A 24,279-nucleotide genomic window follows, 5' to 3' on the forward strand; every position below is an offset into this window, starting at 1 on the left:
TAGGGGTGGCAACATCAATGTGCTAGGCATGAACACTTTTAGAGAAGCACACAGCAACACCTCCTCCTTGCCCTTGCCTGTCTCTTCTCATCCATGAGGTGTAGCCAGCAATTCTTGCAAAATTTTCTGGAGTCCTGTCATCCAAAAATGTTTCAACAACAGCTATCATGTCGGGACGTTGAGTGTTCACAAAACTATGTGTGAGCTCTCCAACATTAGTAATGAAACCTCTAATGTTGGCCGACAGGATGCTGATTGACTGGCTCCTCATGATGAAGTGGTCAGCTTGAGGTGGTGGGTGTGTAGGGAATGTAAGGTGCCTGCCCTTGAGAGAGGTAGGGTACTGAGGCAGCTGCAGGGATGTAGGTCTGAGGTCTTGTATAATTCACAATCCCACCTGCTGGGCGTGGATAGGAGTAGCTAAGTGGGTGACGTGTAAGAGTGTTCACCAATTCAGAGATCCTGCTGGTTTGTTCTGAGAACAGGTCTCTAAACAGGTGGCCCTGTCTGTCAAGTTCCTTTTTCTTCCGACACTGGTCCTCCTGATGTCCTTTCTTGTAGCAGTAATTACACCTGGTATCTCGCAGGCAGTTGTTGGCAGTGTGCCCCTTCCAGTGACAGCGAGAGCACAGCCTAGGTGCCTGGGAGGGTGGACGAGGATTTGTTGCACCTCCTGTGTTTTGCAGATTTGTCCTCAGATTCTGCCGCTGGAACTGTGTTAGCGGAGGGCAAGACGGCTGTAGATGTCTTCCTCCTCCACGTCCTCTTCCACGTCCTCTGCCCCGTCCTCTACCAGTTCTGACAAATGTGTCCCTGCTGTTCGTACTTTGGCGCAGTAGGTGATCAGGTGCAGTGATAGTTCCCTGATCATTAACTGCACCAATCTCTGGTAGAGAAACTCCTGGCTCAGAACTTGCTGATGAAGCACTGCTACCAGATTCTGGAATAGTGTCGGCAGGTGTGCTGACAGGTGTAGGATCAGAGATGGTATGTGCACTGTCAAGTGGACTGGCAGTGACTGAAGCAGAGATGTCAGGTGTAGGAGAATTAACAGATCAAAGGCTTCCCTCGTTGCTGGGAAGAGGATTTGTTCCCTTTATGGTGGTCAGATGAATTGTGTTAGAATTCCCAAAGGTAGTGTTTTGAACTCTGTCCGTCTGTGGGACCTTAGCGATGACAGAATTCCACCAGATGTTTACCCCTGAGTTAAGCTCAGTGTGGGACTTCCAGTCTTTGTCAATAGTGTCACCATCAGCTGAGCAGCTTACGTCACTTGATGTAGGCATGCACTGGCCTTCTACAATAGTTTGTAGGTTATCTAATGATTTGAGGAGCTCATGAAGTGCTTCCCTGTGATGGATTATCTTAGCTGCAACTTTACAACACAGCCCAAGAGGGCAGTGTTGATCTTTGGATTGAAGTCCCTGAAGGACTTCTGAACCTTCCTCCTGTATCTCCAGGCTTGTATCCACATATACCACAGGATTATGGATATCCTTCAATTTTCTGAAATTTTCAACCTGGCTGCAACAAAATTCTTCTTCTGGAATGCAATCTGTGTGGCAGTAGTTGGAACAAGTAGGTTCCTTACATCTAAGAAGAATTTTGTCCCTTGTGGTATACCCACAAACACTGCAGTAACTACTGGGACAATAGCCAGATAGCGTAGAGCGGTGTGAAGTCATCCCAGAGGAGGCTTGTAGGTTTGCAATGAAGTTCACAGGAGAGAGAGGGTGGGTGGTGGTATCGTGGGTGGGGTGAAGTATCGTGGGTGGGGTGGGATATCGTGGGTGGTTGTGTTTATAGCGGGGTGGGTAGTAAGGGCGGCAGTGGCCGACTAGCTGGAAGTGTTGCCTTCTCACTATCACTTAATAAACATTGTTTATGCTATCCACTTTTCCACAAATCACTATGTTGCATTGTACCAGTCACGTTGTTATAAAGCACCAGATGCTAGTACATAGCACAAAACACATATGATATTAGATAATATTAGATGCTCACTCTGAAGGCAATAGTGACGTCACTCCTAAGGCCTGCCGCTGTCCCCTCACTCACACCATGTCTTCACCATACCACACTTAAATATCACTGATATTGCTTATATTCACTTCAGTGGAGGAGTTGGCTCACTTGTACTAATGTGTTGTAAGTAGTACTGCGTCACTGAGCAGTTTTTATCCTCTCTCTCTCTCTCTCTCTCTCTCTCTCTCTCTCTCTCTCTCTCTCTCTCTCACTCTCTATCTCTCTCTCTCTCTCTCTCTCTCTCTCACTCTCTCTCTCTCTCTCTCACTCTCTCTCTCTCTCTCTCTCTCTCTCTCTCTCTCTCTCTCTCTCTCTCTCTCTCTCTCTCTCTCACTCTCTCTCTCTCTCTCTCTCTCTCAAACTATCTCTCTCTCTCTCTCTCTCTCTCTCTCTCTCTCTCTCTCTCTCTCTCTCTCTCTCTCTCTCTCTCTCTCTCTCTCACACACTCTCACTCTCTCTCTCTCTCTCTCTCTCTCTCTCTCTCTCTCTCTCTCTCTCTCTCTCACTCTCTCTCTCTCTCTCTCTCTCTCTCTATCTCTCTCTCTCTCTCTCTCTCTCTCTCTCTCTCTCTCTCTCTCTCTCTCTCTCTCTCTCTCTCTCTCTTCTCTCTCTCACTCTCTCTCTCTCTCTCTCTCTCTCTCTCTCTCTCTCTCTCTCTCTCTCTCTCTCTCTCTCTCTCTCTCTCTCTCTCTCTCTCTCTCTCTCTCTCTCTCTCTCTCTCTCTCTCTCTCTCTCTCTCTCTCTCTCTCTCTCTCTCTCTCTCTCTCTCTCTCTCTCTCTCTCTCTCTCTCTCTCTCACACACACACACACACACACTCTCTCTCTCTCACTCTCTCTCTCTCTCTCTCTCTCTCTCACTCTCTCTCTCTCTCTCTCTCTCTCTCTCTCTCTCTCTCTCTCTCTCTCTCTCTCTCTCTCTCTCTCTCTCTCTCTCTCTCTCTCTCTCTCTCTCTCTCTCTCACACACACACACACACACACTCTCTCTCTCTCTCTCTCTCTCTCTCTCTCTCTCTCTCTCTCTCTCTCTCTCTCTCACTCTCTCTCTCTCTCTCTCTCTCTCTCTCTCTCTCTCTCTCTCTCTCTCTCTCTCTCTCTCTCTGTCTCTCTCTCTCCTATTTAAAAATGGTTTTGAAGGGTTAGGATAAGTATGCGAATATTTATAATATTTACTTGCAAGTTAAGATATGTTGCCTACAGCCGTTCATTTAAAATCCTTTTCATTGGTATCAGACATACAAATAGGGAATAGGGTGAAGTTGGAGCCATTTGTGGGTCAGCTATTTTATTTGGTCAAATGTTTGCATATCATCGATCAGTTAAAAACATAAGAAAGAAGGAACGCTATGGTAGATCTGTTAGCCCATACTAGGCAGGTCTTTCAAAAAATCCTACCCACTAACAGAATATTTGCCCAACCCAGTTTCAATGCTACCCAAGCAATAAGTTCTGATAAAACTATTTACTCATGTGCAAGTCGCACTCAAATCCAACCTCTCTCACTCATTTGCTTCAATAACTCTACTTAGGCAGACTGATCCACTCACCAACTACCCTATCACCATACCCATACTTTCCTATTTCCTTTCTAAATCTAAACTTATCTAATTTGAATCAATTATTGCGAGTTCTCTCTTGGAGAGAGATCCTCACGTCGGGTATTAACCCATCTTCCACTTATACACTTCGATCATTGTCTCCTCTCATTCATCGTCTTACAAGTGAATGTAATTTAAGGGACTTCAGTCTCTCTTCATACCGAAGATTTCTAATGTTATGTATTAATTTTGTCATTCTTCATTGAATGTGTTATCCATTATGTTATAGGGAGACCAGAACTGAGCTACATAATCTAGGTGAGGCTATGCTTATGATGTATAAAGCTGAACTTCTTGATATAGACCCCAGTAATCCAGTTGCCTTATTACGTACGCTTAATCATTGCTGTCTTGGTTTATCGTTGCTGCTTACCATAACCCCCAAGTCCTTCTCGCATTCTGTTCGGCTAAGTTCTACATTATTTACCTTATAAGTGAACATTTATGAACATTTCCGAGCTTCAGAACTGTGCATTTATCTACATCAAACTGCATTTGCCACTTTTCTGACCACGAACTGAGTCTGTCTAAATCCTCCTGAATTTCTTTGACATCTACATCTGAATCAATTATCCAACCTATCTTCGTGTAATCAGCGAATATTCTCATATCACTAGTAATTCCCTCGTCAAGGTCATTGATATAAAACAACACTGCCTTGTTATAGATCGTCACTCAGATTTTTGCCCCATTTATGCACACTCTCCACTTCCTGTTGGTGAGCCATGACTCGATCCATGGCAGCATTTTTCCTCCAGTGCCAGGAGCTGCCACTTTTTTTAACAGTCTCTGGTGTGGTACTCCAACAAAGGCCTTATAAAAATCCAGATAAACAATATTGAATTCTTTAACAAAAACTTTGCCGAAGAAAGTTAGTAAATTATTTAGGCAGGAACGGCCCTTCGTGAATCCATTCTGAGTATCAATAATTAAATTATCCTCATCATTATGGCTTATTATAATATCAGCTATATCTGACTTTAGTAATTTGCTTACAACTGAGGCCAGACTTACTGGTCGGTAATTTGACGGTAACAACTTGTCCCCTAATTTAAAAATAGGAATTACATTGGTTATCTTCCTCATATCAGACACTACACCTGTTTGAAGATATGTTAAAAATATTACTTAATGGTTTACAAAGTTTCATTTTGCACTTCTTAAAACTCCTTGATAAAAGTTCATCAGGGCCCGGAGATTTATTTTGTTTCAGTCGGTCTACTTGCCCGGTTATCATATTCCCAGTGACTGTGATATTACATAATTTATCTTCTTCAGTCCCACTATAAAAAAAATAATTACTGGGATATTATTAGTATCTTCATGTAGGAAAACCGAGAGAAAACAATTTTTAAAAATCGAGCGCATTTCATTCTCCTTGTCAGTAAGATGCCCAGAGTTATTTGTTCTCTAACTTTTGTTCTATAAACCTGGAAAAATTTTTGGGGGTTAGTTTTCGAATCCCAAGCAACTTTAATTTCACAGTCCCGTTTAGCTTTTCTTATCCTCTTTTTAACGTCCCTCTTAATGTCAATATACTGATTCATAAGACGACCCTCACCTGTTTTGACGCAAAAGAATTTTTTTTCTTTTGGTCTAAAAGATATTTGAACCTTTTGTTAGCACTTATTGTGATGGAGTGACATATACAGTTTGTGGTAATACATGAAAGCTGTAGGCAGCAGCGGTCACATAATATACAACGAAAATCAAATATTCCTCCAGTAATCTTTATCTACAAAACCATTGGTGCCTAAACATGCAAGTTATACTTTCTGTATCATAACAAGGTATCCTCTGACTGGTTTCATTAACTGACCGGGCTTTACATGCCCTCATGTAACATCCAAACAGTAACAACAACAAATAGATACAATACAGATAGACAGATCTATTGTTAAGGTGATTATTAATAAAAATATACAATGATCCACTAACCGGATTAGTACAGATTCCTCCGATTCAAACAGTTTCGTTGGAAATAAAGCCAAATCGGAAGAACTGTTACAAAAAATTATATACTTCGAGGAATTATAGACTAGCTAGCTAGGAGAGTTGTCAAGTATTGTAAGATGACCACCAGAAAGGGTAAGGGGCGACAATAGGCCTGAATTCCTTGCAATCTATGTGGACAACCGTCCCATGGTATATGCAGAGATTTTAAACCAGTGACCACACTTGAAATTAACTCAGATGTTTTTTGGTCTGCCCAAACGAGATAAAGCTGTATGAAAAAATTACATCTATATTAAAAGACAAGAACACCAATAGAACATTATTCTTGAAAAAAAACATGTCGGCATTGAATGACAGCTGGGAAAATAAGATGGGTGGTAGGGTCGGGGCTGTCTTGGACAGTGCTTTTGAGGGTGCTAGTGCTGTCCAGGAGGAAAGTGCTCAAGAGGGTTTTAGTGATTTCCTGGAAGACAGTGCTCGTGAGGGTACTAGTGTTGTCCTGGAGGACAATGAAGACAGCGTTATTCAGTCACAGAGGTTCAAAAGGCGATGATGCCTCAGAGAATAGTGTCGATACACTACCAGCAAAACCTGGTGGAAGCATTGATGTCCATACAGGGGTGAAAAAGGGAGGAAACAGGAAAAACAAATGCACCAGCAACGAACACAGCTACAATAACTCCTAACAAACAGAATTACAATCTATGTACATACTATGCCTTGGGTACCTGCAGGCACGGCATATCTGGTAAAACAGGTGGGACATGCACCTTTGACCATTCCAAAAAATGCCGCACCCATATGATAACAGGAGAGTGCAACTTCCCCTCCTGTAACTTATTTCACCCAGAAATGTCACTCATCAATCCATGAAAGAAAAAGCAACAATGCATACTGCCAGGCACATCACATATAGGGGACTAGAGGACACAGACCAGCCAGACTATGGGAAATAAGAGAGGGCCACACCCTCTCCAGGGACAGTGGTTTTTTAGGACCAGGAGGAAAAAAAGACTGGCAAGAAATGATATCCTACAACAACTGAACACACTACACTTCCGGAGCAGAAGCACAGACATTGGCCTCTATTCGAGAACAATAGATATTAGAGCCAGAAAATAAACCCCTCCCCTCTATTTTCCACAAATATAATAACATTTGTCTTTGCAAACATTCAGGGTCTAAAGCCGTTAAAAAACAAAATTCCTTACATCAAGGTACTGCTCACAGAGTCAAATGTAATGATTGCAGCATTCACAGAGACCCACATAAAGGATTATTATGACAAAGATATATGGATCCCAGGTTATAACCTATTCTGATGCGACAGACCAAACAGGCAACAAGGGGGGTTGGCCTGTACGTCACAGAATCGCTCATTTGCACAGAGCTACTAAACACCTCAAATGATGTAATTGAAGTTTTGGTGGTAAAGATTGAAAATCAAAACCTTGTCATTGTGGTGGTATACCAGCCTCCACATGCAACTTCCCAGCAATTCCAGAAGCAGCTTGTGAAAATTGACCACTGTTTGGAAAACCTCCCAACTCGTGTCCCAAACATCTTACTACTATGAGATTTCAGGGGCCTAGACATGATTTAATTTTTTTTGTCTTTGTTTTTGGTCCAACTTCAATGAAATTTTATACTGTGATTTAACCAGCACTTTACAACCTACACACTGTGTTTTTATTGACTTATGTTGCAAAATTGTGAGATATTGCAACATTGTATATGTCATAAAAACCGTCCCTGCCCTACAAAATTGGTAAGATACACAGTGTTCTAGTCAACATCAGATGAAAGATAAAGAACGAGATAATCTTAATTTCAAAGTTTTTTGAGAGAAATCTCAATAGATTGCATTATAAAAAAAATCTTGAAATTTGTGTGTGGTTTTTTTTTTAAGGAGACTTTTGGGAGAATAAAATTCAATAAAAACAAAATGGTGTAACATATTGCAGATCAGCTCTGAATTTGAATAGAACCAATTTTTCCTTAATAATGTGCGAAAAATCATGACACGTATCTTATTACTTTTCGCAAAAACTGAAAACAAGTGTCAATAACTTATTCCTGAGTTAATCATATTTTTGTTTTCTATAAAACTCTACGGCCATTGCGCGCCAAATCTGAACATATTGCAAACCTTGTTGACAGTTCTCAGGCTACTGAGCCACTACCACTCCATGCTCTTCACTTTAGTCCCCACACAAGTTGCGATGTTGAGTATTTAGAATGAAACATTCATAAAAATCGTAGCATTTGGAGTAAAAAAAGAAAATAAAAAAAAAAAATTACCAACATGTCCTCTTGATGACAGCAAACACGAAAAAATTACATTTTTGGAAAATACATACTTAGATATATGATAGAAACATGCTGTTTGCATCAACATGTTGCCAGAATTATGCTCTATTTTTTGGTAAGAAAACATTGTTTTCCATAATTCTTCAGTTTCAATTTTGTTTTCCTTCAGAAAAACCTACTAGACTCCTTCAACTTGACACACCTAAAATGAAGGAGTATAGCAAACAATGTTTCAGCAGAGATCATCCCAGGAGGCAGCATAGGTGAAAATTCACACACACACGAACTATTAAATCTCTGCACCAAAATCACCTTAAACCAGCAAAGGGTAGAGCCTACAAGACTAGAAAATACGCTGGACCTCATCTTCACTAACAACGACGATCTGATACGTAATATAATCGTATCAAAGACAATACACTCAGATCACAACATAATAGAAGTACAGACATGTATGCACAGGGTGGTGAGGATAATGCTACGAGCTAAGTCAAAGATTAAATAGTGGACTGTAGGGAAATTTAGCTTGAAAGACAGCTTTTGCCTACACAGCTGTCCCTGCAGGAGATGTATTGAGAAGCTGTCATATGCACTTCCTCACAGGCTGGAATTTAAATTAATATGGGTGAGTATAATTACCCCTAAGGGGTATTATATCAGCATATCTAAGAAACTGATTGCTAACTGGATCCAATACTCACGTGTGTGGGCTAAACAGCCCGCACCTCACTGGGGTATATGGTAATCTGTTCATTGTACAGAGTTCTTAACTGCGCAGTCAATGGAATCATCACACGCTAAACAGACTTACTTGGGTTTGTATATCAGACCCTTACTCCCGGGTATCTGTGTCTTCGAAGAGTGTTGTTTGAAGAATGTCGCACTACACTCATAGTTACACTTCATCAAGATTTCTTCACCATAATGTCACTAAAGAAGTTGATCACACTTCTCTGTAAGTGTCTATTGAGATACTTTTATGCACAAAAATGCGCGGATCAGTGTTCTTTGTTGTTTATCCCAGCGTCAATGTGTATCCCCAGCAAAGTCAAAAGCATTCTAACCAGGACGACTCTTCGATGCTCTTCGCTTGGTCCCAGCACATAAAGGAAAAGCTGACAGCATATTTCCCCTCTTTGTCGAACTTCCTCTATGAAGCAATGCAGAATGCTTGATTCTTGATGTCTAGGCATAGACAACAATGTACATTATCTTTACCATGGTAATAAAATGGGTTCAGATTTTCCTTAATTGTCCTGCTAAGGTAAGAGATTGATTGTCTCTTATTTAAACTACACACTTGCGACACTGACCTCTTGCAAAGAAGTTGTATGACCCGACACATGCTCGTACTGGTACACGCTGGTTAAACATCTGTTGGTAATTACTTGATGTAGCAGTAAACAAGATGCTAGCCTCTTCTGAGAGGGCTGGGCCCCTCAGGGCTGAAAAGGGCTCAAAGGGGCTGCAGGGGGCTGATACCCCCCTCCTGGAGAAAATTTCTCCACACAGGGTGTGGCATGCAAAGAGTATGTAACCTTTATTCGGCGCATGTACACACCCTCATTGAAAGGCTATCTCCCCCAACCAGCATACCAGGTGCTAAGGGTTAACGATTGGGTCCCGTCGTTCAATCAGAACCCAGGTTCCAGCCAATGAGAAGATGGTTTTGGCAATCGCAGGTGATGTGGGTACCACTCACCTGTCTGCAAAATCGTCAGTCTCGTGCAACAGGGTTGTCTGAAAGCGAATCGGCTGCATTGGCACTTGAGTTGGTGGAAATCAGTCTTGAGCAGACTAGGGAACAGAGGGCTTTTGCCAAGGAAGAGTTTAATAGGGAAAAAGAAAGAAGGCAGTTCTCGCAAGTTGTAAATGACTTTAGTTTACAGAAAGCAGTACAGTTTGTTCTCCGCTTCAATGTGGCCGAACCAGAACAATTTTTCGAAACTTTCGAAAATCAGGCTCGAGCCTTGAGGTGGCCGGAACAGCATTGGGCATCGTTGGTTCACACAGCATTGTTTGGTAAGGCACAGGAATTTACGTCAGTGTTAAATGACACTGATTTTTCCGATTATAAAGTAGTAAGACCACAGTTTTGGGAGCATATACATGTAACACAGTTAAGTACAGAAAGTTGTTTAAATTAGGCAGATGACAGCTGGTTGATTTTTTGCAACAGCAGACCAAAGCTTTTACCAGCTGGTATAAAACAAGTGGTGTTGCTATCTTCGATGATCTCGTGCAGCTTATTCTGGTTGACAACCTGTTGGAGTTTGTGGGATCTGAGGTTAGAGTCTTTCTGTAGGATCCTGACTTAACCACTGCACTGGAGGCAGCCAGGTTGGCTGATACCTTTGAAACTAACTGTTCCTTGTCCGAGCGGTCCCATCTCTCTTTTCAACAGCCTGGCATGAGCAGAGATCGTCAACCTTGGAGGATGAAATGCCAGCTGGAGGGAGAACGTCTACATCAGCCAACTAAGTCACCTGGTGAGCCATGCTACTCAACTTATGGTCCACCTGGTGAGAGACAAACCACTCAACATGGTGCAACTCAACAACAATATCCAGAGAGACACCAGCCAGAGCGACACCAGTTGCAACGTCAGCAGGGAGTTAAGGGCAAGCCTCTCATCTGCTTCCTCTGTAATGAAGTAGGTCACATCCGTCCCAACTGCCCCCACAAACCCCAACCTATTGGGAAAATCTATAATATCCCTAGTAACATGTCCCTGAAAGAATTAGAGAAAAGGATGGCCCATTATTACTGCCAGAGTAGTGTTTCCCTTCAGGAAGACTCAAAAACAACTGAAGTCAGAACCTTTAGAAATACTGGAGCATATTGCTCACTTATAAGAGAGGGAGTACTTCCCCTTTCCAAGAACACCTCCCTACAATCCTCTGTTTTGCTGGAAGCATTCGGAGGAGCAATATTTTCTGTCCCCTTACATAGAATTTATGTACAGTGCAAATATTACACTGGATACTTGACTGTGGGTGTATCCAAGGGATTCCCCATGAAAGATGCCATGTTATTACTGGGTAATTACATTACCACTGCTAGTGTATATTCTGAGCCCTCTCGGGGTGGGGGTGTGGCATGCAAAGAGTACGTAACCTTTATTCGGAGCATGTACACACTCTCATTGAAAGGCCATCTCCCCCAACCAGCGAACCAGGTGCTAAGGGTTAACGATGGGGCCCCGTCGTTCAATCAGTACCCAGGTTCCAGCCAATGAGATGGTTTTGACAATCGCAGGTGATGTGGGTACCACTCCCCTGTCTGCCCTTGTCATTCCCATTCTAGAGCTGGTTGAAGCACGGTCTGCTCTCTAGTGGCTTCTATTCTGCCTTGCTTACCGTAGAGTGCACTAACACCTATTGTTGTACATAGTGTATATAGTGTACATACTTCTGTTCTAAATTGGTGAAGGATAATACAATTCAAAAGTTTTTCTGCTGTGTTTATTTTGCTCCCTTTACACCCAGGATAACAGGCCTTTGGGACTCCTGGGTTGTAATACAGGGCTCCTCACCAGCAAAATATGAGCAGTCATGAAGGTCTCTTCACGATATTCAGTTTCAATAACAAAAATATACAAGCTGTGAAGATATCCTAAACAACACGGATCCGAGCATTTGCCTTGAAAAAAATAAATTCTGTGGTTCTTGAGATCTGCTGAAGAAACATTCCACTAAGAAAAAGAAAGTGAAGATGTAAACTAGAGAGAGATGCTCCCTATACTAGTCAATGAAATTGCAAATATTGAACTTAAGCTGATGGAATCTTACAGGAGAAAAACAGGGGAAAAACAGCATCCAGTATTGTGCCCCTGCTTAGGCGGGATGGGACACAGATGACAGAAAAGAACTGAGTGAGATACTAAAGTCCCAATATGACTCAGTGTTCAGTGAGCCGCTGCTCAGACTAAGGGTCGACAATCCAAATGAATTCTTTATGAACGAAACCCAAAATCTGGTCATCTCAAAAATTTCGGATATTATCCTAACTCCACAAGACTTTGAAGAGGCAATAAATGACTTGCCCATGCACTCTGTCCCAGGCCCAGACTCGTGGAACTCCGTGTTCATCAAGAATTGCAAGAAGCCCTTATTGCATGCCTTCAGAATTTTATGGAGAAGGAGCATGAACACAGGAGTCATCCCCCACACACAGTAAAAACAACAGACATAGCCCCACTCCACATAGGTGGAAGTAAAGCAATTGCAAAGAACTATAGACCAATAGCACTAACATCTCATATCATAAAAATCTTTGAGAGGGTTCTAAGAAGCAAGATAGCCAACCACCTAGAAACCCATCAATTACACAGCCCAGGGCAACATGGGCTTAGAGCAGGTCGCTCCTGGACCACTATGACAATCTCCTGGATGCTGTAAATGATAAACAAAATACAGATGTAGTATACACAGACTTTGCAAAAGCTTTCGACAAGTGGACTATGGTGTAATAGCACACAAAATGCGTGATAAAGGAATAACAAGAAAAGTTGGTAGATAGATCTATAACTTCCTGACAAATAGAACACAAAGAGTAATAGTAAACCGAATAAAGTCTGAGGCAGCTACCGTGAAAAGCTCTGTTCCACAAGGCACAGTACTCGCTCCCATACTATTCCTCATCCTCATTTCTGACATAGACAGAGATGTAAGCGTCTTCCTTTGTGGATGACACCCGGATTACCATGGCAGTGATCTCCATCGAAGACACCGCGAGACTCCAAGAGGACATTAACCAAATCATCGAATGGGTAACTCAAAACAATGTGAAGTCCAACGAAGAGAAATTTCAACTACTCAGATATGGGAAACTTGAAGAAATTAAAAATGTATCAGGATATACGACAATCTCTAACCATACAATAGAGTGGAAAAGTAATGTGAAAGACCTGGGAGTGATAATGTCAGATGATCTCGCCTTCAAAGACCACAACAATGTATCTACCTCATCTGCTAGGAAAATAATAGGATGGATAATGAGAACCTTCAAAACTAGGGACGCCAAGCCCATGATGATTCTCTTCAAATTGCTTATGCTCTTTAGGCTGCAATATTGCTGTACACTAACGGCCCCGTTCAAGGCTGGTGATATTGCAGACCTGGAGAGTGTACAAAGAACATTCACGGCACGATGGGGCACCTAAATTACTGGGAACGGTTGAAGGTCCTTGATCTGTATTCCCTGGAATGCAGGCGAGAGAGATACATTATAACATACACTTGGAAGGTCATGGAGGGATTGATACCAAACCTGCACACGAGAATCACTCCCTTGAAAGCAAAAGACTCGGCAGGAGATGCAACATTCCCCCAATGAAAAGCAGAGGCTCCAGGAGTACATTGAGAGACAACACAATAAGTGTCTGGGCCCCAAGACTGTTCAACTGCCTCCCAGTATACGTAAGGGGGATTACCAATAGACCCCTGGCTGTCTTTAAGAAGGCACTGGACAGGCACTTAAAGTCAGTACCTGATCAACCAGGCTGTGGTTTTTACGTCAGCTTGTGTGCGGCCAGTAGTAACAGCCTGGTTGATCAGACAATGATCCACCATGAGGTCTGGTCTCAAACCGAGTCGCGGGAGCGATGACACCCCGAAACATTCACCTGGTAAACTCCAGGTATTATTCATTCATTTCACGTCATTTCTATTCGATCTAATTTCTTTATTCAGAATAAATGTAAAGTGTTTAGAAAGCTGTCATATTGATTGCTCTCATCGTTACCCCAATCAACAGACGATAGGCGTTCTCTAAGCCCATTATAATCTGCTAAACGAAAATCTGGGACCGTTACTGAGTTATCCCTACTATCACACTTCCATTCAGTGTTAAAGGTAATTGATTTGAGGTCGCTTGCACCAAGTTCCTCTGTAATTTCAGAGGTTTCCTTGTTTGCCAGAACCAAGTCAAGCAGGTTATTTCCCCCTGTAGGTTTTATAACAAACGGCTTTAAAAAAACAATTCTGAACTACCTTTAAGAAGTTGTTAGACTCTAAATTACCAGTCAAGGAATTCCAATTAATTAGACTACAGTAAAGTCCCCTAGAATTACTACGTTATCGTGCCTTCTGGCCCTAACAAGTTCCTCCCACAGTAGGAGACATTTTCCATAGTCATAGAGACTATTCCAAAAAAGCGAGTGGTAGTTAAGAAAAGCTGCCACCTACCGCTAGATTATTTAAAGAATTTTTGCCAGTTATTGACTGGAGTGACACTGATCTGTAGTTGATTCCCGCTCTGCTATTATTTTTGTGTACAGGGACTACAGAGAAGACCATTTACACTAAGTAGTGCTGAATAATGCGAGTTGAATGTTATGCTAGCTTGTCTGCACACATACTCGGCAATCTCTCTATCTGTTTGTCTGTCTCTCTCTCTCTCTCTCTCTCTCTCTCTCTTTCTCTCTCTCTCTCTCTCTCTCTCTCTCTCTCTCTCTCTCTCTCTCTCTCTCTCTCTCTCTCTCTCTCTCTCTCTCTCTCTCTCTCTCTCTCTCTCTCACTCACCAGTTACTTTGATTACCAATCATGAAACCAACTTCAACGATCTTTAAACTTCAAGAGAGTCTCGTAACCTGCCTGATCTTGTTTTCTAGTACAGTTGGTGGAGGGGTGAGAATTGCCGTAATCCTGTAACTATATATTACGAATACATTTGGCGGCTGACGGTCTCTTGCACCAGGTCGTAACTGAGTCAGCAAACAAAAAGAAGTCAGCAGGGCAGAGCAAGGTAAGGAAAACAGGAAGGGGTAGAGTTCATTACCCATGTATTCCTTCACTAATAGATACACTATGTATAATGTTTATATATATATATATATATATATATATATATATATATATATATATATATATATATATATATATATATATATATATATATATAAATTTGTCCTAGTGGGATCAGAGACCTTGGGATCATGGGGAAAAAATGCCACACGTTTCCTTAAATGCAGGGGATGAGACGAAAAGCTATAAGCCCTCTCCCTGAAAGCTAGTTGCCTAGGATCAACGTCTGGTGCAAGCTGGGCGCCAAGGTATTGGTCCAGTGTGGTGAGAATGGTAAAGCACTGCGTACCTTGTTCCAAGGTTCGTAGGTTCGAGTCTCCTTCAGCCAGAGATCAGTGATTGTGTATATTTCGCCTGCTCTATTTTCGCCTGCGAATTCCTTGCATATATTTATGGATATATACATATATATATATATATATATATATATATATATATATATATATATATATATATATATATATATATATGTCGTGCCGAATAGGCAGAACTTGCTATCTTGGCTTAAATAGCAACGCTCATCTTGCCATATAGGACAAGTGAAAATTTGTGTATGCAATAATTTCGCCAAAATCATTCTGAACCTAGCGAAAAAAAATATATTTCACTGTGTTTGTTTAGTATTAAATTATTGTAAACAAATCTAAAATATATTTAGTTGGGTTAGGCTAAAATAAATTGTTCTTGTTATAATAAGGTTAGGTAAGTTTTCTAAGATTCTTTTGGTGAAAAATTAAGAATTTTTACATTAACATTAATGAAAAAATATGTCTTTAAATGTATAAGAGAAAATTTTAGAAAGGACATAATTTTAAATGAGTTCTTGCTAATTGACCAGTTTTACATATTCGGCACGACATATATATATATATATATATATATATATATATATATATATATATATATATATATATATATATATATATATATATATATATTCAACAAGTCGGCCGTCTCCCACCCTCAAAAAGAAAATACTTTCATCATCATTCAACACTTTCACCTCACTCACACGTAATCACTGTTTTTGCAGAGGTGCCCAGAATACAGCAGTTTAGAAGTATATACGTATAAAAATACACAATATACCCCTCCAAACTGCCAATATCCCAAATCCCTCCTTTAGAGTGCAGGCATTGTCCTTCCCATTTCCAGGACTCAAGTCCGGTTATATTAAATAACCGGTTTCCCTGAATCCCTTCATTAAATATTACCCTGCTCACTCCAACAGCTCGTCAGGTCCCAAATACCGTTTGTCTCCATTCACTCCTATCTAACACGCTTACGCACGCCTGCTGGAAGTCCAAGCCCCTCGCCCATAACACCTCCTTTACCCCCTCCTTCCAACCTTTTAGAGGACGACCCCTACCCCGCCTTCCTTCCCTTACAGATTTATACGCACTCCACGTCATTTTGCTATGACCCATTTTCTCCAAATGACCAAACAACCTTAACAAACCCTCTTCAGCCCTCTCACTAATATTTTTATTAACTACACACCTTCTCCTAATTTCTACACTCCGAATTTTCTGCATAATATTTACACCACACTTGCCCTTAGACAGGACATCTCTACTACCTCCAACCGCCTCCTCGCTGCTGCATTCACAACCCAAGCTTCACACCCATATAAGTGTGTTGGTACCACTATACTTTCATACATTCCCTTCTTTGCCTCCATAGATAAAATTTTTGGTCTCCACATATACCTCAATGCACCACTCACCTGTTTTCCTTCATCAATTCTATGATTAACCTCATTCTTCATAAATCCATCCACTGACACATCAACTCCCAAATATCTGAAAACATTCACTTCTTCCATACTCCTCCTCCCCAATTTGATATCCAATTTTTCTTTATCTAAATCATTTGATACTCTCATCACCTTACTCTTTTCTATGTTCACTTTCAACTTTCTACCTTTACACACACTCTCAAATTCGTCCACTAACCTTTGCAATTTTTCTTTAGAATCTCCCATAAGCACAGTATCATCAGCAAAAAGTAACTGTGTAACTTCCCATTCTGTATTTAATTCCCCATAATTTAATCCCACCCCTCTCCCGAACACCCTAGCATTTACTTCTTTTACAACCCCATCTATAAATATATTAAACAACCATGGTGACATTACACATCCCTAAGACCTACTTTTACCGGGAAGTAGTCTCCCTCTCTTCTACACACCCTAACCTGAGCCTCACTATCCTCATAAAAACTCTTTACAGCATTTCGTAATTTACCACTGTTATGCAGAGTTCTGCATGACATTGTAATGTACATATAGTGGAGAAGTGTACCATAATAGTATGAATGTTATAATTGTAAATAATAATTTTATAATTCATAATGTGCATTTGGGGGCACTGTAAAGTATTCTAACTGTAATTATAAAGAAATCCTGCTAGGAATTTATTTTCCAAGGGTGTTTGGGTACGCGGAGTAAGCGTGGCTTGGGGCAGTCACGTGGAGTCAGCATGGTGTGGAGGCTGGCGTCGGAGATGCTGTGTATTTAAGCTAAGTTTGTAGTTGTATACTCCTTTTGTTTAGCTAACCCAAGCCATAGGCTTTTCTATGGCTTGCCTGAATGTTCATCTAGGCTCTGACATGGTCAGGGTGCTGTGGGATGAGTGAGGAAATACGAAATGAGGTTGGGAGTGGAGTAGTGACGGCCTGGTGCTGACTAGGCCTAGTGGTTATGGTGGCTGGACCTCCAGCCAGCTGTTTCTTGTGTACCCTCATTTAGGCGTTTAGGATTAAGGTGTTTCTAGAGTGTGTATATAGGGTTATGTTGAATAAATAGATATATTTTCCTAACTGGGATTTTTGCCTAACCCTCTGTTAACCAACCCATTGAAGTAACACATACTGGTTAAGCGCTTTCTGTTTTGACTGGGATAGTCCTGGGTGGCCTGTTTATGCTTGAGATGTGTGTAACTTTTACCTTTGCCCTTAGACAAGGTTCTAGCCCCCAGCTATCCCACATTTCTGCGTAACAACCACCTATTCCATATACTTGCAACATCTGCCACATTGCTTACCTATCCACTCTATCATATGCCTTTTCTAAATCCATAAATGCAATAAAAACTTCCCTACTTTTATCTAAATACTGTTCACATATATGCTTCAATGTAAACACTTGGTCTACACATCCCCTACCCACTCTAAAACCTCCTTGCTCATCCGCAATCCTTCATTCTGTCTTACCTCTAATTCTTTCAATAATAACCCTACCGTACACTTTTCCTGGTATACTCTGTAAATTTATTCCTCTATAATTTTTACAATGTCTATTGTCCCCCTTCCCTTTATATAAAGGGACTATACACGCTCTTCACCAATCCCTAGGTACCTTCCCCTCTTTCATACATTTATTAAACAAAAATACCAACCACTCCAAACTCCAACACTATGTCCCCCCCCCTGCTTTTAACATTTCTGTCATGATCCCGTCAGTTCCAGCTGCTTTACCCCCTTTCATTGTACGTAATGCCTCACGCACCTCCCCCACACTCATATCCTATTCTTTTTCACTCCTAAAAGGTGGTATACCTCCCTGTCCAGTGCTCTTCGTCGACATTTAAAATAATCTCCCCATCTACTAACTCCCCTAACATAAACTCAAGTGACACATTTAAGACAATTTGAAGCATACGTATAAGAGCCTAAATTTAAGCTGTGTACTATTGTCTCAACTAAAAATGCATCCAATTTGACCAGCCCATCACTGATATTGTATAATGACTGCCTGTCATGCTTAATAATTGCCGATTCTACAATATTCCTTTCAAGCCAGGAGAAACAAGGAAAGATGACTCTTGCTGCCTGTGAATTTACAGGGTAATTACAAGCTCTAATATGGTTCAAAATCGCACTCGACTCTTGTGCTATACGTATCGAATAACGGTGCTGGGACATTCTCACCTCCAATGACTTTCCAGTTTGTCCCACATAGGAGAGATTGCAACCGCTGCAACCAACTCTGTAGACACCACCAACACGTTGTTGTGATGCATTCTTTATCAAGATGCTTCTGACAATCCGTGAGTTTTTAAAAACTACTTGTATATTAAATCTTCTAAGAACATTCGGTAGGATAGATAAATTCTGGTAACATGGGAGGACCAGCACATTCTTGGTCTGAGGTGTTATCCTAGGTTCTGTTCTATAATAAGTCTTCTTAGCTGCCAGCAAGGCAGATTCCATAAACATCTTAGGATATCGCAGTCGTGCCAATGTCAAATATTTTCCTAATTTCTTCATCTAGGAACTCCGGACTGCACACTCTCTTTCTCTCTCAAAAACATGGTAAGAAATACACTCTTTTGACTCTAGTCTCATGGTTGGAGTAGTAGTGAATGTATGAGCACGCATTGGTAGCCTTCCTATATACTGTAAACTAAAACTTTCTATCAGCCGGGTGTATCAACACATCTAAGAATGGAAGTTTTAAGTCTTGGTAAAAACGTTTCCAGGGCCATATCATGTGGCCAAAGACACAAGATGTCGTCCACATATCTGAACCATTTAGCTTTACATGGCAGAATATCTTTCAACAGTCTAGCCTCGAAAAAAATCCATATACAGATTGCTCGATAAAGGGGATAACGGATTACCCATCGCCATTCCTTGTTTTTGAGTATAGTATTTCCCCTCAAACTCAAACTTGCAATCAACTACACAGAGCTTAATCAATTCAATAATGGTATTTTTATTAAAAGGCAAAGAGAACTCATCTAATTCTTCTTCCAAATATCCTAGCAAGTCGGGAACATGGACTGTCGTGAACAACGCAGTGATATCAAAACTGAAAAGTGTAAAATCATTAGACATGTTGATATTTTGCAATTTGTCGATGAGATCAACATTGTTCTTTAAATGGGCGTCAGAAATGTTGCCCAGCAAAGGAGTTAATATTTTTACCAACCATTTTGACAAAGCATATGATACTGATCCTACAGAAGTAATTATAGGTCTGGCTGGAAAACCGGGCTTGTGGGTTTTAATCAAACCGTACATGTAAGGGAGTGTCGCTGATCTCGTCGATAACTGTTTAATTAATTCCTCATGACCTCTCAGTATGGATCTAAGTTGTTTATTAAACTGACTATTAACCTGGTCCAAAGGGTTCTTATTAAGGGGTACGTAAGTATCCCTGTCTTCTGATAGCGTGTTCATTTTTCCGCTATAATCTACCTTGTCCATAATAACCATCACATTTGTTTTGTCCGCTTTCGTAAGATGAAGTCTAGGATCTTTCTTCATTTCATGGTACGACTTAATAAATCTTTCAGGACAGTTCGCTTCCACAGGTCTGAGCAAAGCTCCACATACCATGCCTTTGCAGATGTTGAACGTTTCAGGGGATAGGTCCCCTTGTTTTTCCAAATTGCAAAAGGATTTGGCAATGTGAACATAATTAGTGTCCCCACTAGTAAGTGCGAAACTTAACCCATATCCCAGTGCTGTCTGCTGGTCACCAGTAAGTTCAACACTCGACAGGTTGATAGCAAACTCCGGGTTAGAATGCTGAGACCAGCCACTTTGTGCTATGAGATTGTTTAGTTTCCTAGTATGTAAACATTCCATTTTCCGTTTCGTCATTCTCAATCCCTTATGTATGTAATCTAGTAAATGATCTTGCCACTCAGATGGTTGCAAGCTCCTGATGATGTGTTGATTGCAACACGAGAGGCCTAATGCTATCATTCTACTCCCCCCGTGGTTGTTTGCATATATATAATATATATATATATGTATATATATATATATATATATATATATATATATATATATATATATATATATATATATATATATATATATATATATATATATATATATGATAGTAATAATAATAATAATAATGAGGGTATAAAAGATTGAAAATAGAAGAGATGAGAGGCACATAAATCAGAAGACGTTGAACTAAGAATAAGAACATCAGTGATCTAAAATATCTAAGAAACTTAAGTGATAAATCTTTTAAAACTACTAGAAATACTTTCTACAAATCAAAAAGAGACAACGAGCTTTATTCAACTAAAAATATGTTGGTTCACCCTAAAAGCAAAAAGTAACTGTGTCAACTCCCATTTTCTATCTGATTCCCCATAATTTAATTAATCTCACCTCTCTCCCCAACACCTTAGCATTTACTTTTGTTACAATCCTCTCTTTAAATATAATAAACAACCACGGTGATATTACACATCCCTGTCTAAGACCTACTTTCACTGGGAAGTAATCTCCGTCTCTTCTACACACTCTAACCTGAGCCTCACTATCCTCATAAAAACTCTTTACAACAATTAGTAACTTAATACCTATTCCATACACTTGCAACATCTGCCACACTGCTCCCCTATCACATGCCTTCTCTAAATCTATAAACGCAATGGAAACATCCGTACCTTTATCTAAATATTGTTCACTTACATGCTTCAACATAAACACTTGATCTACACATTCCCTATATTACTTATCCCAACGCTTGACATATAGGACTTAAACCAAGCATCTATATACCGGCTCATGCCCTCCGTCATCACCAACACTTGTCCCTCGTGATAGCCTCCTATCCCTGCGTTCACTGTTAACCCCATCATTTCTGTAACTGCTCCCCACTGCCTCTGTTCCCTCAACACACAAGCCGAAGGCCGATCCCCACAGAGAACCTCCTCCAAACCTCCCACCACCTGTGCACCATCAAAACAATCATTATGCAAGCCCTGTATACGTTCATTTAAATCCTCAATTTCCTCTACAGGGTATCGTGCACCATCACCCACATAACAATCATGTAACTGTCCTTCAAAATACCCCTGAAGCCCGTACGACATTTGATTATTTTCCCGCCCACGACAAACATAATACTCCCGGATATGTGTCTTAGCCACCATATCCCACCACCGAACCAAGTCATCACCCCCAGGTGCCCCCGCCCACGAACCCTCCCACAAAGTCGCGAAGGATTGGCTGCTCTCATCCCCTTTCACTAATTTAACATTCAATTTCCAGTAACTGCGACTTCTTCTAGGTAATCCCTCCCATCCTAAGTCCACAAGAACACCTCTATGATCGGAAAACACCACATCTACGATACGCACACTCTTGACTGCGACGGTACGGAGCACACACTCTTCACTCTATCAAGCTCACCGCGTACCCGCGATGTACAAAGGTATGCTCAATCTTACCCCCACCCGCCACGTCCATTAATCCCACCACAATAAACAAATCTTCTAATACCCCAGAAAAGTGTCCACTTCCCTGGGGTTCAACATCCCTACGCCGGATCACGCAATTCCAATCCCCTCCTATGACTGCCACTTCAGGGAGTGGCCGCAAATATTAAATCAATACCTCCTTCAAAAAGTTAGTTTTTACACGCCCATCATTCTCTGAAGGTCCATACACACACACAAAAGCTACCCTCTCACTGCCCCATAGACCTTCCACCCTTATTACCCTCCCCTCCCCACCCTCGCAATGTCTCCCAACAAACGGGCTAGTCTCCCTGATCATAATGGCAATGCCACCTTTCAACCGTATAGCATTCTCCACATACATATCATACCCATCTATCTGCAACTCACTGCCTAATTTATGATTGTGTTCCTGTACGACCACAACGTCAACATTATTGCTCACCAATAATTCTTGGAACCATACACGCTTTTGCACAGTCCTCAAACCATTAATATTTATTGTCAGGCAATTAAACTGGTCAGTGGGGGCTTTCCTCTCTATACTGAATGTTTCTCACCCGATCTTTTATTTCCACCTTCTTCACCCCGCCCCCTTTTGAAGCACTCTTGACCAACCCTTGAGGTTTAGGTCCACAGGGCCCTCTCTGTGCTGCATCCACCCAGGTTTTTTTCTGGATCGCAGAGCTGGCGTTAGCACTTCTTCTGAGTCTGAAAGTGCTACAGAACGCTTCCGCGTTACACTTTCCACCTTCATGTCGTCATCCACAGTGCAGTCTTGGTGGATTTCCACCTCCACCGTATGTTTCAGCAAGGCGTCAGGGACGCCCACGGCCAGCCGCTCTTAGTGTTCAATGTTCACCTTCACAGCAGGTCCCAGGTCTAGGGGTGGGTCCGTCATAGGACTCATGCTCCTCTCTGTAAATAATTCATCCAGCACGGAGGCAATGGATTCCTCGACATCGTTATGCACATCTTGCAGAGCCGGGCCCACTACTGGTTCCGCCTCCAAAGAAGGAGACACTTCCGGGAGTGTGACACACGCTGTCTCCGTAGACCTCTCAACCTCTTCACTCCAAGACAATCCTGACGGTAGCACCGGTGCACCAGGCACATCTTGCCCTGCACCTTTCTCCCAGATGTCCGTGCTTTGTTGCCCAACTTTGGCACCTCGTCGTCGTTCACACTGTACCGCCATATGGTCATATGCACTGCACAATCTACAAGTGCGGCATTGCCCTGCATATGACACCAATACCTGAGTCCTGAAGTCTTGCAAGATCACATAAGAAGGGATTAGGTGTCGTAATGTCAACATTACAGAAAACGTTCCCTCTGGTATCCCTGCATATGGCCCATCAGACCACCTCCCTGCTGTAGCCATGTGTATGGTGCCATAATTACCCAGTGCAGCTCGAATGTCAGACACATCAGCCTCAAAGGGCACCTTTCTGACCTTTACCCGTTTGTAATAGCGGGAGATGTCATGTAGCTTCACTGACATTGCATGGTTAACCACTAGATTAACCTCCTGGAACTTGTCAACCACTGCCTCGTAAACATGAGCTGAGCAGAACTTCACAAAGATCCTCGACACGCCATTCATTGCCACACCGCACAAGTCCTCGTTGGCAATACCATAGGTATCACGGATTATCGCAGGCAATAGTAACGCCATCGATGGTCCAAGCACGGCCCCATGGGTCAGTTCAATACACACAGTATTGACGCGGCATCTACCCACCAGCTCCATGCTGAGAAAATAAAACTGCCACCGGTCAACTATAGGGGGCAGCAGTAGCACACGTCCTCTCTACTCAAAGGCTGAGAGATGAATGGCAAAGGTGTAGTGAATAAGTGGACAATAAATAAACTAGTGCCGTTAGAATTACACAGCGTTGAAAATAAAATTAACGATTCTCCAGAAACCACACAGACTAAAGCTATTCAGAAAAGACAAGCAGCAGTGGTGGCGAGTGAGAACATCAAATTAATGTTAAGTGATGAATAGTTCAACTGCAGCGAACCTCTGCCGTCCCCCAGTGTGGAGAAATTTTTTCCAGGAGGGGGGTATCAGCCCCTTTCAGACCCTTTCAGCCCTGAGGGGCCCAGCCCTCTCAGAAGGGGCAAGCATCTTGTTTACTGCTACAGCAAGTAATTGATCCCAGATGCAATACGAGTATGTGACGTGGTCAAGCGACTGCCGCTCCTTGCAAGAGTCCAGTGTTGCAGGACAATTAAGGAAAATCCTGCTCTCACTTTGTTACCATGGTAAAGATAGTGTACATTGTTGTCTATGCTTAAGACAGCAAGAATCAAGCATTTTGCTTTGCTTCATGGAGGAAATTTGGCAAGGAAGCAAAAAGTACT

This window comes from Cherax quadricarinatus, chromosome 5, assembly GCF_038502225.1.
Source record: "Cherax quadricarinatus isolate ZL_2023a chromosome 5, ASM3850222v1, whole genome shotgun sequence".
In the NCBI taxonomy this organism is placed as follows: Eukaryota; Metazoa; Arthropoda; class Malacostraca; order Decapoda; family Parastacidae; genus Cherax; species Cherax quadricarinatus.